At 35.6% G+C, this 14,820-nt stretch overlaps 1 long non-coding RNA gene across 2 annotated transcripts; it reads left to right on the top strand.

Annotated features, from left to right (window-relative positions):
* Window positions 1–4,974: 4,974 nt before the first annotated feature.
* Window positions 4,975–9,779, top strand: LOC117399553 (uncharacterized). 2 transcript variants are annotated; one of them, XR_009328494.1, is made up of 3 exons: window positions 4,975–5,049; window positions 5,146–6,154; window positions 6,255–9,779. It is a non-coding gene; the product is annotated as an uncharacterized LOC117399553 (long non-coding RNA). The 2 variants fall into 2 exon arrangements; XR_004663371.2 differs by having other exon boundaries at window positions 4,980–5,049; window positions 5,927–6,154.
* Window positions 9,780–14,820: the final 5,041 nt, after the last annotated feature.

Here is a 14,820-nt window from a genome sequence, read left to right as displayed (position 1 = left end):
TCATGCCTCCATCCGCTGTTTTTAATTGCATTTGGATAATCCCAGACACCATCTTGTACGTGAGTGCAACAAATTCAGCAATGCATTATCAACCATTGGTTAAAAAAATAAACGAAATGGACACATTAGTATACATTAATATACTGTATACGTATTTTATTTAGTTCCAATCCATATACTGTATTAAACCAAAATCATGAAAATACTGTTAATATATCAATGCAACTGCCTTATCGATATGAACGATTTAAACATGTTTAAACAGGAAAGCATGTATAAAAGTTGCAGTTATTTTATCACTGCATTGATCATTAATACATTTTAAAAACATCAAAGTCACAGCATGCATTATATTCGGGCCGGGACATTTCAATTTGATGATAATAAGCAGAGTGTGAAATTAACAGAAGTGACACTAAATTTGACTGTATTATGGCTACATCTGTCTTCTTTTCATACATTTACACTGTAAAACCACAGACGTGTGAAATGTTTGTATGTAAATGGCATGTGTGTGTAGTAAAAAAAAATATATATTCTCTCTATTCCTAAACAGCAGTGTTTATACGTCACTAGGGTCATTTGGAACTCGTTATGTGTTTAATCTGTGCCATTTTCGCTAAGTTTATTGCTTAGATTTTAAACACCAGCCCAAAATGTTTCCAAAACCATTACTTTGGTTTAAATCGACACGTTACTTTGTATCCAGACTTGGGGCCAGCAGTGCGAAGTAGTGGTTAGGGTTCTGGAATCTTGACCGGAGGGTTGTGGGTTCATTCCCAGGTGAGTGACACTGCTGTTGTATCTTTGAGCAAGATAGATTCTGTATAAACAACTGGATAAATGGGTAATTGTATGTAAACATAATGTGATATAATTGTAACAATTGTAAGTTGCACTGGATAAGGGTGTCTGCTAAAAAAATAAATAATAATAATTTAAATGCAATCTGCTGAACTATTGGTATTTGTATATTCTGAAATATAAGAATTTGCATTTAAATTTAAAATCATGGGAAAGCTTCAAAAATATTTCAATTTCAAATGCATTTAAATACTTTTCAATAATAATGCTCATAATAAAGTAGAGAGACTTTTCAGTATTGCTGGTAAAGTTGATCAACCTGAAAGATGCAAACTAAAGGACACTTTTGAGAACTTCATGTTTATTAAACATAACAATCAAAACAAGTAAAAAGAATAATTGTGCAATGCACACATATATAAATATATACATATATCTCATCATTTATGTCAGTTTTTCACAAATCTGGTCCTACTGTGTCTGCTGTTTGTGTTCCAACTAAGTTCTCAATTATTAAATTGATCCCCCAATTGAACTAACAATTAGTGACTTAATGCAATGTTAGAAATAACTTAATATCCAACTCTTTTGGCTGCTTTCACAAACCCTGATCAGCACTAATCTTGGACTACCTTACCTGAGTTAACATTAGGTAGTCCTAGATTAGTGCTAATTGAGGCCTGTGCAGCCAGCCATTTCTACAAATAATTCAAATGCTCTGATTAGATATTTTATTCATTCAATTGAGGGTTCAATTCATAATTTAAAGCTCAGTTGGAACACAAATCAGTAAACACTGGGTCCTCAGGACCAAGATTGGGAAACACTGTTTTATGTAACTTGCTTCCTATATTGGTACATACCTGTTAATTATTTTTTATTATTTATTTCTTAGCAGACGCCCTTATCCAGGGTGACTTACAATTGTTACAAGATATCACATTATTTTTACATACAATTATCCATTTATACAGTTGGGTTTTTACTGGAGCAATCTGGGTAAAGTACCTTGCTCAAGGGTACAGCACCTGGGATTGTACCCACGACCCTCCAGTCAAGAATCCAGAGCCCTAACAGCTACTCCACACTGCTGCCCTTTTATTATGAACTACGTGATTACTGTGTTTATGTTGTTATTATATAAACTGCTTTCCTTGTATGTCACCTTGGATAAAGACCTCTGCCAAATTCATGTTAATAAATTAACATTTGTTGTATGGGAAAGTATTTGAAGTCCATTTAGCATTTGTCACATATATATATAGATAGATAGATAGATAGATAGATAGATAGATAGATAGATAGATAGATAAACTATATGGATTTTGGTTAGAAATTGTTAGACTAACTTAGTTCCATGCTTTAATTTCCTCTAGAGCAGTGGTGTGCAAACTTTTTATATGCCACCCCCCTTTTTTAGGGTAGAATTTGTCGTGCAACACCCCCCCCCCCCCCCCCCCCCCCCCCCAACACAGACACACATATTAAAACGTTTGTTTAACAGGTTTCATGTAAATTGTGGATTTTTTCCTAGATTTAACTCCAAAATCATAAAATCAGTCTGTGACGGGGTCATTGTCTGAGCTTACCCCCACCCTCAATCACATTATGCCCTGTTCACACTAGCATTTTTATACTGGTATTGTTGCGGAACCGTACCGAAACATCTGCATAGAATGGAGTTCTTATCAGTGTCGTACTGATATAACTGTATCGGTACGAAACTCAAAAAAGAGCAGGTTTCGTACCTGTACTGTTTCGCTACGACTCGGAACAGCTTAAGTGTGGACATGTAAACCGACACGGTATCGATACAGTTAAGTCAATATTCTGAAGCATGTGCACGTCTTGCTTCGCATTTTAACGAGTTCAGAACCCGAACACTGTCGATTTAAACATACATGAATGTGGACAGGTATATCGCAACTGTATCGGTACTGTACCGGTATTGAAAAGTGAGTAAGGACAGAAAGTGATTTTGTACTGGTATATTCTATACTGAAACAAACTGTACTAGTATCGTACCGATACAAGTGTGAACATGGCTTTATTTACTCAGGAACACAGAGGTCTTTACAAGTACAACGCAGGAAACAGCTTGGTAGTGTGCAGATATAAATGTTTATTTATGCACTGGATACTGCACGCAAATTACTAACCAACAGACTAGCAGGTTGTAAAAGAGATTGGACTAATTAGCTGTTATTTATGTATTTATTTTAAAATGTTCTATCCTTTAAAAAAAAAAACTTTTTTTTTTTTTTTTTACAGAACTGCCCTTTAGTCATAGTCGCACCCCCCCTTCCTGACTCTCTACGCCCCCACTTTGCACACCACTGCTCTAAAGGGCAGCAGCAGTTACTTTGGGTTTGTTGCAATTGAGAACATTTTTAGTACGCAGTTGAGCTGCCAAGTTCGTTACAATTGGTATTTAACTTGCATACAAGTTTAGTATGGGCCTCTGTACTAACCATGGGATCACCCCCAGTTAGTACGCTGCTTTCAGTTCATTGCAACTGACCCATATACTTTTACAAGTGGATCAAAACATTGTATCTTCTCTTTGTTCCAGCTCCCTGGTAGTCTCTCTCTAATGGAGCTGTGGGTTCTTTTTATAGGATGTGTCTGTTCCCAATTAACACCAATTATTCCATTTGGGAACAGCCACATTCTCACATATTTTTGGCAGACAGAGGAATTAACCCCATCCCTGCCAACCACCACTAAAACACATCCAAACACCAACACTATTTACAGGCAGGGCTCTTGCTGTGCCACAGGGGGTCTTTGAAATGTCTCCCTGGTCTTATGAATGAGTGTTTAAAGATATGGGTGATTTAATGATGTTTCCAGATATGCAATTATAAGATGCTGCTATTATTAAGGGAGGTAATCTGTGCTGTGAAGCAGAAAAAGTATAGAGTATATCTCACCCCAAGACTAAAAAAATAAACTATGAAGTATGACCACAGGAGAGTTCTTTGAATGAATGAAATTATTGAATAATTTATTGAAACGATCAAACCAGAATTATGCAACAAGTCCTAGTATTTTATGTAGCGGAAGAAACTGCTGTACTGTAAAATAATATCAAACCTCAGTACTTTCATCCACCAATCAGGAAGTGCAATTATGGGCACTACCTCAGGAGCTGGCCCTTGGAAATATTTAAACTTTGGCTTAAGTTAGAATAACAGACAAAACATCCCAGTGCTGTTTAAACCATTAACCACTGACAACCAGTGAAATCAAATGATGTGAAACAGCAGCCAGACATGGATTTTCCTAGTGTACTTTCTGTTTACTGTTTACTCTTTTTTGCTCCCATTCTCGCTACTGCTCTTTCCCTTGTGTGCTTCAACAATAAATTTATTTAAGCTGTTAAAATCATTAAAATAGGGCCCTGGGCTGGGTTGCACCAGCCATGTGTATGTTCATTCCTAAATTAGAACGTAAAGTCTCCACTAAGTCCTTAGATGTAACTAGTTAGTTTATAACTAAGCACTCTATTATTTCAGTTGCACCACACGCACTTAAGACAATACTTTGTTAGTTTATCACTAAAGACCAGGGGCCGGTTGCATAAAAGTGGTTTAGACTAGTCTAAACTGCTAGACCAGTCTTAGTTTTGTCACTTAGACTAGTCTAATGAAAGTTAGCTAGTTGCATAAAAAGTTAAACTGACTTATTGTTAGCCTAAAATATTAGCCTCCTCCGCCCCAGGCTAACTCTGAGTCTGGGTCTCTGTTGCCATGCAACTGAGCAGCAGGGAAACCTCCATGATGAAGACTCTGGGAGATACATGGGTATATGAATAATGCCTACTTATTTCACAGACAATAATATTATTTGATAAATGTATTTAAAAATCAATTTACTACGTAGAATATGTACAGTACATAAACTTAAACAGATTACACATATAGAAACATTAAAATATTAGAAATACTATTTACAAATATCATTCCTATACACTGCAACTCTTTGGCGCCGAGCCATTCTGATTAAGGTGCTTCAGCACCGATGACGCGCTCTCTCTTCCGAGATGTCTCACAGCTTTTAAAAATAAGCCGTGGGGGAAACAAATCAGTGTTTCTGAGCCTTGTCATTAAATAAAGCTAGGTCATAGGAAAAGAAAAACTGTATCCCTACGTGCAGATTTGGATGATACACGTCAAGTTTTTATTGAGTCACACAACTCTGGCCACAACAGAACAGACGCCTGATCTACGGCTCTTTTTGTAGGTAATTGTCTCTGAAATTATAATTCAATAAACATTTAGATTCGATATCTAAAATAAGAACGTGAATAGTATTTCATTTTTTTTTCTTTTTCTTCAGACACTTGAAAAGGATGAGAAGAGGCTTGTGCTGTTGACAGTACACACACATTTATTCATTTTTTTTTTTTTATGTATTTGTTTGCTTGGTAAAAGTGGTTGCCACATTCATTGCATTTTTACGTTTACTGCTTTATCATCATATCAAACACGCTCTGATCCAACATAATTCACTTTCTAGTTGTACTCCTGAGAACGAATAGAAAATATATCTGCAACCTTGCGTTTTTACGTTTACTGCTTTATCACCATATCGTTTGTTTTTCTGTAGACTTTATTTTGTATTTATTTTTTCTGCTGCTGTTGACTTGTTGACTTCTATAACTTTTGTATATAACTATTTTCTCCATGATACCAAATTATTGAAAATCCGGTAATATACAGTACATATATTTATGTCAAAAATGCAATTAGTGCCTTCATTTCATTGTTTTCTTTTTGTTTACTTCTTTGACTTGCTATAAGTGGTTGAATTCTATAACTCTTGTATATACACATTATCTTCTCCATAATACCAAATTATTGAAAGTCTGGTAATATACAGTACATATATTTATATGTCAAAAATGAAATGTGTCTTCATTTCATTTTTTTTTTTGAGGTGAATAGTTTCTGCAATTTTGTAATCCTGTTTTTAGTTTTTGTTATGACATTGTAATTTGTATTTTTTGTATTTTTCTTGTAAAGTGATTTGGCATGGCATTGCCATGAAAGGTGCTATATAAAAATAAATTGGTTGATTGATTGATTGTTGAATTGTTTTATGTGTGGGTGGAGTGCAGGTTTGAAAGATGGCTGGAAGAAACTACAAGAAACTGATGGAGTCCCTGAAGACCACAAGAAAGCCCAATTGATCTTGAGGATATCGACACCCTTTTCCTTGAGGATCACGAGGGGATGGATCCACTAGAAGAGGACCAGCTGGATGAGGAGCTGATGATGGAAGAGGGTAGAGCTGAAGAGGAAGAAGCCGTTCCAGATGAGCCCCAGCCCAGCACTTCCACTGTCAAGTAAGTGCATTATTTACAGTATCCATTGTTTGATATGGTTTTTTTTGCATATTCAAAATAGCTTTTTATGTATTCCTAATAGATTGTCTTTCTTTTATAGTATGGCCACCACAGATGCAGACCATGCACACTCCTTGTCCACTAAACGCCGCTGTACACGTCGTCGCAATGCACCAGATCGCTGGTCACCAGACAGGTCTGCACTCGCTCGCTACACACTTGACCACACTACTGCCTCCACACCTGATGCTTCTGCGGAACCTGCTCCAGGCCACTTTGTCGATGAAGAGAGTGACGCAGAGCCAGGTTTCTTCACGTATGAAGACGCAGACCATGAGGCACTGAGACCGCTCCCTTTCAGACCTAGTCGTCCTGTAGGAGTTGACCTCCCCATGGTTACCCGTGCTCTTCAATTCACCACAGATAAGTTTACCCGCAAAATAGATTTTGTCCTCCTCTTTTTCACGCAGGTTATCATCAATGATATTTGCAAATTTTCAAATGCTCAAGGATGGCATTTGGTTGCAGAAAAACCTAGCTACGGTAATAGTCAAGGCGGTTGGAACGAAGTTACCCCAGAGGAGTTAACATGATTGTATGGTTAGCTACTGTTCATTTGTATCGGAGCATGGCTTCTTTGCATCATGGCTTATGGGCTAGGGCATTCATGACAAGCAATCGATTCAAGGTGATAATGGCTGTGCAACATATCGTCGATCCCACCACTGAAAATAACACTGATCGCTTACGTAAACTGAGCTGCCTCCTCGATCATCTAAAAGCCACGTGTTTTAAACTTTATCAGCCAAACCAAAATCTAATTTTGTAATAAACCACTGCATTGACATAGTTGTCACCAACAGTTTCCTTCTCTCCCAAGAGTCACATGAAAAAAATGAGGGAACAGCCGGTTTTGAAAGATGAAGAAAATATTCTCATCTTCATTTTAGAGAAAATCTTTGCCGGCAGCTAGCGGGAATAGGTATAGATGATGACGTAACGCTATACGAGCTAACAGCCAAATTAACACTAGAACCGCCATGTGGGTCAGTTTGACCCATTTTGCATTTAAAATGTTAATTACTCTTCCGTTCTAAATCGTATGTGTATGTGTCCGTTTTTGACACTTCCTAATATATGAATTAAATATCCTGACTAATAGCCAGAATCGCAAAAATTATATATATATATTTTTTTTGTAAATGCAACAAAAAAGACACGCCTCCTCCTAGCACACATGTTGTTTTTTTTTATTTCAAGCCTTTCTTTGTTTGTAGAGTGACTACGAGACAGAGATTGCTATGATTGTGGATTTGTCAAGATGCAAACTCAGTGAAAGCCTAGTTGCTTATTTTTCAATGTACCTGGAGACATCAATCCTTGGTTTTGTTCCACAAATACAACTGGGAATATATCAGAAGGAAATATTTAATCTTGAAAGTAGTCATTTTGATTGGAATACGGCAAGCTGCACTCAGATGCATACAGCAAACTGAAATGACAGGTAGGATAACAACTCATGTGCCTAATATGAAACGTGTGTTATATATACTTTTTTTATATTACTTTTAGAAAAAAAAACATTTCGGTTTTACAAGTTTGTATGTAACAGTTTACATGTGTTTACACAATAGTGTTCAATGGAACTGCGTCTGTGTTTACAACACAGCTCCTGGATGCAGGCACAGTCAGCTGGCAGAAGTGTACGCTCCTCCATAGAGTACAATGCAGCCGTCATACCGGAAGTAGTGTTATGTTTTATTTTTATGTAGTATTAGAAACAGTGATGTCGGTTTTACAGTTTTGTGTGTACATATACCCGTTTGCACCTGTACACGGGTATGTACATACCCATTTCTTTTGAAATGTATATTTTATTATATTTTTTCACTGTTTGTAGTTGTGCTGTATGCGCTAATTATAAAAATAAAGCCTTTTATGTTTAATTTTCCATTTAAATATGGTGTTTCTATGATGCAAATGTTAGATATGATGTTCAGAAATAAAACTTTTCAGTTGTATCCGATAGCATGTCTTTCATTTTCATAACGAAGCAGTTTAAAAATGTATGGGTCAAAGTGACCCACATGGCGGTTCTAGGTAGTTCGAAAATCCGACGGTTCTAGTGTTAAGTCAGCCTCCGTCATCATTCGATACGTTACACGTTCCTGGCTACCTAGAGATTTGTTACCGAACGGCTAACATAGAACATAAGACGTCACAATGTATTGATTTTAAAACATTCTACCTTTTTCATCTGCCTATCTACCTCAATCTACTGTGATACATCTAAAATAATTTCAGTAACTCTGTTGTTTGTTGCAACAAGTTCTGAAACTGAATCTGTTACACCCTCCTGAGCAAACCCACTCTCCAGCCTAACAGGAGTCACTAAAATGGGGATTCCTCTCCGAAAATCTGTACCCCAAGTTCAGTTGCTCTTTTCAATTTGGTTGGAGGACCGCTATCAATTTTTTAAATGTTCCTGTTAAAAATATTTCTTTTTTAGCGTCCTGCACCATATTTTTCTACTGCTTCTCTGCGTCTTTTACAGACTGTTTGTGCTGTGGATTAACATTATTTATGTTCTCAGTAATTCTTCCTCATGCTTGTTGTTTGTACTGTTTGTGCACTTGTTAGAAAATGTCCCTAACAGTGTTCATTTTTCAACATTGTACTCCTCAAAAGGCTAGGCTCCCACAGCGTAGCTCTTGCAGGGTATGAATTTGATGAATTTAGGTACTAAAATCTCGCAATGTTGAATTTAGGTACTAAAACAAAGTTTATTTCATAACAATAACCTAACCCTAAACCTATGGTTTGTGGGGTATTGGCTGTAACTTTAAATACACACAACAATAACCTAACCTTAAACCTAAAGTTCGTGGGGGTATTGGCTGTTAATCACCAATTAATTCTCACAGGGTAATCACTATGTTCAGTGTTCATCCTATCTCCTCTCTTCGTTATTTAGGAATTGAAAAGGTTTATTTGCCCAGAAGGATTTTGGATAGATTTTTTGAAAACATTAACCCTCCAAGGTATGAATGTGGAATTTGATTTTAAGTGCTTCTTGTGAAAACTGTATAAATATCTGTTACTTGATTTAAAATTGTTTTGTTTACTTTATAGAAAAATTGAACTATGTAACTTAATCATGAGACCTTAATTGGCAATTGACTATATTAATTCATCTAAAAATGTATATGATTATACAGATTTGTATTTTTTGTCTGAGTAATGTGCCTCCTTAATGTTGTATATTTCTTTTTAAAATATTTCTATATTAATTGTCTATACTTTTGTACAGCAAGTACTGTATATGGTAATTGATAAGTGCTTCTTGTATACATTGTATAAATTAATTTATTTCTCAATATAAAATTGGTTTTGTCAAACTTAACAATTTAAGTATGTAACTCTAAATTGGTAATTGACTTTGTTAATCTTCCTTGATTGATCTTATACTAATTATTGAATTTTCACGGGAATGCAATGACTTTTCTTCACCTGTGATTGATTACTTGAAACCTTTAAATATGTCTGTTTTATACAAACTTTTACACTGATGAAGACACTCCGGTGTCAAAAAGTCGGCTTTTAATAAATTATTTTTGGATTGCAATTGAGTGTGCGGTTATCATCTTTTCTTTTTGAAATGACAGTGTTCTCCCCCTCCCACACCCGTTTCCAGGATTATTATTTCCATACCGTGTCATCATGATACTTAAACAACACAGTAATGGAAGAATGCCAAGTTGTCCCCACAAAATATATAAATCTGTGTAGATAACAGAAATGACGCAATATGTACAATGGTAACTATGTAACACATGGTATCGAAGACGCGTCAAGATGGATGTGTTGAATCATTTATTTTGTTTTGTTTTTTAAGCGATGGTTTTAATTGTTTTTATATTAAAAACACTTGCAGGAAAAAAAATTGGAAATGACAACGTAAAGCCCGCTATAGAAGGTTTACATTATGAATCAGAACAATATTAAGTTATATAAAGTTATATTGTAAATTCACATAGGTTTTGCATAAACACTCTTTGACAATAACATTTTGTTTAATTGTAATTATTGATCTTATTTACAGAACATGTATGAATTAATAAACTATTAAACTTCATGAACAAAAAATCAAAATGACCAAAAGCAGAATAAAAATATCAATAAACTATTTACATAGAAGGCAGCAGTCTCATAGACGGTATTGCTTGATAGCAAACTTTTCTGCTATTATTAAAACAAGCAAATCTACAAATAATCGCTGGTTTTCAGCTGCTGCAAATCTGTAACTTTCCCTCTACATCTTTTCCATTTCAATAAGCCTTGTGAATGGCCAAAATGCTTTTCCTTTTTCTTTTTCACAGCACCTGGAAACATTTATTTCTATTCCGGTAGGCTGGTGAGATAAAGTGACACTTTTATGTTCCTAACGGCAGTATTCAGTTGCTTTTGGATGTTATATTCTCAACATGTTTTTATCAACATTTTAATTTGAAAATCCTCCCACAGAGTTCTTTGTTTGTTTACTGATATTTTTTCCGTTTCATTACACATTCTCGCACACACACCCCTGGCTCTGGGCAGCTACCGTGCCGTGCCAGCATCGGGTACGAAAGGATGCTGGCACGGCATGGTATGGGTTTTTACAAAAATCATGGAAACAATGTGGCAAGCTTTCATAACAGTGACAGAACAATGCCACCACGGTGCTGCAGGTTCGTGGAAACGAGGTATTCGTCGCGGTGACATCATTACTGCTCAGTAGCCAATTAGAAGTGAGGATATTTCAGAGGGCTTGGTACAGTGATGGAGACACTGAATTAACACATATGGACACAATGTATAAAACTACCGAAAATAAACAAACCTATAACTTCATGGGAATGTTAAGAATGTTTAATTTTAGAGATTAATTATTTATTACTTCTTAAACCTTCCCTGTGTTATTTATAAAAATCAAGATGAATTATATATGTGTATGTGTTACGATTAAAATAAATAAATAAATACAAAAATTCCCGTGGCTCCTCTTACATGTTGTCTCCCCATGACAGACAGCTAATTCAAGGTATGTCGTTATATGCATACATTAATATGGTATAAAATATTGAAATTTAAGGAAAGTTTTAGGAAAGTTTATAAATTATTAATCAATACAGTATAACTTTAATAACGTTAATTAATGTTCTATGTCTCTGAGACGTTTTCTATTCATAAAAATCTAAACTGTCTCAAACACTGTGTACCTTGTACGGATACTAAATATAAATATTTCATTATATAAAAATATATAACCCTGGTGAAAAAATCCTACAGGAAATTTGATAGGAATCCTTCAAAAACTGAAATAATTCATATAGGAACTTTAATATTATTCCTATAAGAAATTTGTATCCTATTAAATCCTATATTAAACTTTAGAATCTAATAGGATGTCCTGTAATTATCAAGAAGATGTATGCAGTCTCGCAGGATTCGCTGCCGACGGAAACTATTAATAAAATCATCTTTAAAGAAAAGCTCAAGGAGCAAAAGTTGCCGTGTCATGTTGTATTTTGATTTTACAAACAGCTTACACCTCCTTAAAGGTATGCATACATTTTAAGCTAAGTAAGAACTTATGCACCGCTGATGCAACCCAGCCCTGAAGAGAAAATCTGAACATCTGTACAGACACTTTATAAAACCACACTGTGGACTGTAGCTTTTCCCTCATATAAGAAATATTTCCAGTAGTGGATGTTAATGCCATTGACAGACAGACAATCATTTTTCAGAATAACCCTCAACCGCAGTCACTGTATATGTAGATACCCAAAAATACATTTAGATCAAATAGACCAATTTGGGTATTTTTAAAAGATACTAAAATATGTTTTATTTAGAGTCATTGTATATTTTGGCCAAAACTGTCTTGGCAAACATAATACCGATCCACAAAAAGGGAGACAAAACCGAACCAGGAAACTACAGACCAAAACCTGACTTCTATTATATGTAAACTTATGGAAACTATAATAAGATCTAAAATGGAAAATTACCTATATGGTAACAATATCCTCATAGACAGTCAGCATGGTTTTAGGAAAGGGAGATTGTGTCTAACTAACCTGCTTGACTTTTTTGAGGATGCAACATCGACAATGGATAATTGCAAAGCATACGACATGGTTTATTTAGATTTCCAGAAAGCTTTTGACAAAGTCCCGCATAAAAGATTAATTCTCAAACTGAACACAGTAGGGATTCAAGGAAATGCATGCACATGGATTAGGGAGTGGTTAACATGTAGAAAACAGAAAGTACTGATTAGAGGAGAAACCTCAAAATGGAGTGAGGTAACCAGTGGTGTACCACAGGGATCAGTATTAGGTCATCTGCTATTCCTAATCTACATTAATGATTTAGATTCTGGTATAGTAAGCAAACTCGTTAAATTTGCAGACGACACAAAAATAGGAGGAGTAGCAAACACTGTTGCAGCAGCAAAGGTCATTCAAAATGATCTAGACAGCATTCAGAACTGGGCAGACACATGGCAAATGACATTTCATAGAGAAAAGTGTAAAGTATTGCATGCAGGCAATACAAATGTGCATTATAAATATCATATGTGAGATAGTGAAATTGAAGAAGGGAACTATGAAAAAGACCTAGGAGTTTATGTTGACTCAGAAATGTCTTCATCTAGACAATGTGGGGAAGCTATAAAAAAGGCCAACAAGATGCTCGGATATATTGTGAGAAGTGTTGAATTTAAATCAATGGAAGTAATGTCAAAAACTTTACAATGCATTAGTAAGACCTCACCTAGAATATTGTGTTCAGTTCTGGTCACCTCGTTACAAAAAGGATATTATTTAATGTTGGCTACATAATAAACCATTGTTACTCATTTCTAAAAAGTCTTCTCGATCTTTAAAGAAACCTGTCACGGGTAGCTCCGTGGTGACGTCAGGTCAGGAAGTAAGTCCACAACACACAGGACTGCGAGGCCAGTGAAATGCGCTGCTTGCGTGTTTATTATAAATGAATGAACAAAGTAAAAGGTTTTAATAAAACACAAACACTTTTATAAACAAAACGATGCGGTGGCCAAAACAAATAGACAGGCAAACAAACAAACAGTGGACGAGCCCAAAAAACAAGTATCGTGCTGGTCATCCAGCATGCGCAGCAATTGTTATTAGTTTCAATTATTTCTCTCGCTCACCCGTACTCCACTCACCGAACACCTAAACCCGAGTGAGTGAAACACTGCATCTGAATCTCGGTGCATCTGCATGTGAACTAATTGTGCTCCCCGTGCTTCCATCCTAATGCCCACTTTAATCTGCACGTGGAGTGATTGTGCAATCCCCGTGCCTAAATACAATTATACATTTTACATCACCTGTGCTACGTATCTCGTCCACCAATACATATACACCAACATTATTACGCCACATACAACATAAAACACAAAAATACGCACAGGGAGGGGCACACTGCCACAAAACCCCATGGCCTTGAATCCACAAACTATTCTATGGTAAATGTATTAACTTGTTTACTCAGAGGAACTTCTGCTATTAAATCTTTGAAGGACTATACTCCTGGACCCAGTAGTGTGGAACTATAGCCTTAAACAACAGTAGTATTTATATAATTCACTCTTTAATTAACACTGAATAGATGCCACACCACACTCAGCAAATAATTTCCAGAGCTGCATGATTTTATAATTGCTTATTTTGACATGTGTTGATATTTAGGGGATTAAATACATTGCACAAAGACAGGTCTAATACTGTAAGAAATTTCTACTGCATTTTGAATCCAAATAAAAAAATATAAGCCTTTCTCAGAATAGTGAAATTAATCCATAATCCTTTGCTTTGCATTCTGTTTCTCCATCTGTTTGGCTTTTGCTGTGTGGGTTTAATGTGCATGTTTGTTTGAACATGTGGATATGTGAATATGTGAGAAGTATATTTAAATGAAACAGTACATCAACTTGAGGACGTTTTATTTGAATCAACTAGCAAACTGCATGTAGTTGAAACAAGGTGTTGTGGACTATAATTGACTGGAAAAGCCACACATGGGAACCACTAAATTAAGTGATATCACTGGATCTGCCTACTAGTAGACCATTCAAACATATCAAATGTGGAATTCCTATACATTTTTGGGGGAAGAAAATGCAACATGGCCAGTATTTAATACATTATAGCAAGTCCGTGTGAAATTTAAAAAAACAAAGAAAAACATTTTAGCTATAATTTAAGTGAATACCTCAAATAAGTTTAAAAGCCATGCAAATGTTATTTTCATTTCACTAACAGTATAATTTGGATGTAGCTTCAAAACTCAAAATTGCATGTTGGTAAGATTGTTTTGAAGATGTATTAACAATGTCTAGATGATTTCCATTAAATGAGAGTAGATGTTAAAACTTCATGCTGATTTCAGACTTGGTTCTCGCCAATATAAGCACCAAAATAAACAGTAAACTAATGTGATCCATCTGATGATGTAGATATCGTTCTGCCTGGTGTTGATGGCTAAAGTGTAATGCTCTTAATGGCGTGATCAGGCACACAACACAGGGAATGAACAGATAACAACAGATTTACAATACTTCGTCCCAGCGACTCTAGTCCAGTTCT

The sequence above is a fragment of the Acipenser ruthenus genome, chromosome 4 (assembly GCF_902713425.1).
Source record: "Acipenser ruthenus chromosome 4, fAciRut3.2 maternal haplotype, whole genome shotgun sequence".
Lineage (NCBI taxonomy): Eukaryota > Metazoa > Chordata > Actinopteri > Acipenseriformes > Acipenseridae > Acipenser > Acipenser ruthenus.
The sequence above is the reverse complement of the archived record's forward strand: the minus strand, read 5'-3'. Positions and strand labels throughout refer to the sequence as shown.